At 37.1% G+C, this 2500-nt stretch overlaps 1 protein-coding gene across 1 annotated transcript in view; it reads right to left on the bottom strand.

Annotated features, from left to right (window-relative positions):
- LOC137975130 (melanocortin receptor 5-like) overlaps positions 1 to 2500 on the bottom strand; it is a 387070-nt gene that overhangs the window by 150520 nt on the left and 234050 nt on the right. The window lies entirely within an intron of this gene.

The following is a 2500-nucleotide window of genomic DNA, read 5'->3' as shown; positions in this document are numbered from 1 at the left end:
GATCTACGTAATTTCCGATCCAACAACCTGTTCCAAAACGAATTACCCCTATATATAGCTAGGCCACCTCTTGAATTTATTAAGGGGCTACGTCACTTTATTTTAGGGTGTTTTGGGATATCTTGTCTTAATCAGGAGTTTAAACTCGAAAATGATAATGCCGAATTCCTTTATTGATAAAATTAGCGTTAGGTCACAAACAAGCCAGATAGGCTCGATTTCCGTCGATCACTCGAGTTCGGGTATGAGCGCTGGCTCATTTCCCGAAACAGCGGCTGGTAATCGAGCCCTAGGCCATTTCCGAGTTCATGTCTGCCTCCTCTTCAAAGCGAGTCTAATTGCGAAGTTTTTCTCACGAATATTAGTTTTTATTCATATGTAAAGTAGAGCTAATTACCATCACAAAAACTTCGCACTTCGAAGAGGAGGCAGACATGAACTCGGAAATGGCCTAATCTCACCATAACTCGTGGAATCCACGAGTAAAGTAAAAGATGTTGATTTCCTTGTGAGATTGAGAAAGTGCGTTCTTGAATTGACGTCCCTAGTTCTATTCTCGCCGATTGTTGCCTCGCTCGGACTTAAACCAAAATGGCATCTTCTTCGGCAGGGTTTTCCGGAATTTAAAAATTACAGAAAACTGAGGATTTGACCAAATCGAAAAATTATTTCGACGACGTACTCTGAAAAGTGCGAAAATTCATTGAAGCTATTAAAAATGTTAAGGGTTAGGTGCACTTTTAAAAGGTAATACTAAAAGTACAGTTTTGAAAAACGTGTTTCCTTAGTTCATAAGTGCAGCGAACAGTAACGATGTACGATGTATGACGATGTATGAAGGGGACAATTTGATTTGTAATAATTGTTACTGTAAGTGATCATAAAACGTTTCATATACATTTTACTGAATCAGCTATTGGTACAGGACTCGTACAGTAATTTCTTTTGTAAGGCTTAGTTTCGCACACCTTCACATGTTCCTTTTTTTTATATTTAATGACATGTTATGGTATTTTATTTTAATGTCCAAAACGACAGTTGAAGACAAGTGCGTTGATATGCCAACCGTCTGGATCACTGGAGTGTCTGTAATAAAGAGGTTACGTTTATATGACTTTGCTCTCTGGGACCGAGATTTAGTGTCCGTTGTCCGTATTAGAGAGGTTCCGTATTATAGAAGTTTTTTAAAAGAAAATGTGTGAGAATTTTTTCGGGACACAAGCCGGAAACCCTCCGTCATAGAGAGGTGTCTGTATTAGAGAGGTGTCCGTAAGGAAAGGGTCGACTGTACTATATGTTTCAGCTGGCCAAACCAGCCTTCTTCAGGTAAAATAACACACATTGTACCTGAAGAACCTGAAGAAGGCTGGTTTGCCCAGCCGAAATATTTAAGGTGATTCCTCATTATTGCACTGCGCAGCCTGTACTGCGCATATGGTGTGTACATGCATACGTACCTTACACAATAGGAATAAAACGCAAACAGCGGTTACAAACATTTGATTGAAATGCATAACTTTTATAAACTTGACGTTTCGTATGTTACAACATACATCATCAGAAGTGATTATTATTCAGTTACAGATTATTACAGATTATTATTCAGTTCAGTTACAGTTAAGCCAGCCTTAAATGAAAACGTTGGCAGTGAGAAACTTTATCTCTATTATTAGGATATTCTTGTCGTTTTATGTCAATCGATTTCGTTAGTTCCCAGTCCGTACAGTTGTATTTTTGAATTTAAATTTATCTGTAACTGAATAATAATCACTTCTGATGATGTATGTTGTAACATACGAAACGTTAATTTTATAAAAGTTATGCATTTCAAGCAAATGTTTGTAACCACTGTTTGCGTTTTATTCCTATTGAAACTAAAATGGCCCAAGTCAAACAATTTGTATGGTACCTTACACAGTTGTGGGGACTTGTGTTCCAAATCTACATTGTGTGCACCCGGTGTTCCTTCAGAAATTACCAAATAATATGTATAGCATTTGAATGTACTCGCATAGGGTATGCTATGCACTCCAAAAAAAACAAAAATTACAAAATCCCACATCTACGCTGTAGGGACAGTTTTTACACACATTGTGGAGACCAAAACTTACACATCTTTGAAATTATGGAGACTCTTACATTACATTTTTGTCCCCGTCATGCAGCTCTCCACCATGAGACACTGTAAGTGACACAAGTACATACATACGTCTCCTTTATGTATCTCGAAATTCAATGTAGGCTTACTACACAAAGTTAGTAGTTTATCGCAAACGTGACTATCGAACCAAAAGACATAAGAGCAAACAATTCCTTACAAACTTTAATACATTTGAATGGAACAATCTTAGCATGCATGCATTTCCACAGATATTCCTTTACACTAACTTGAATAAAGTGTTTGCAATTGAAAAAAAAGAGAGAGAAAAGTCGGACAAAAATTTAAAACCCTCAGTTTTAAAATGCTTGGTAAACACATATTCATCAGTTACCTGAGCGA

This window comes from Montipora foliosa, chromosome 11 (assembly GCF_036669935.1).
Source record: "Montipora foliosa isolate CH-2021 chromosome 11, ASM3666993v2, whole genome shotgun sequence".
Lineage (NCBI taxonomy): Eukaryota > Metazoa > Cnidaria > Anthozoa > Scleractinia > Acroporidae > Montipora > Montipora foliosa.
The sequence above is the reverse complement of the archived record's forward strand: the minus strand, read 5'-3'. Positions and strand labels throughout refer to the sequence as shown.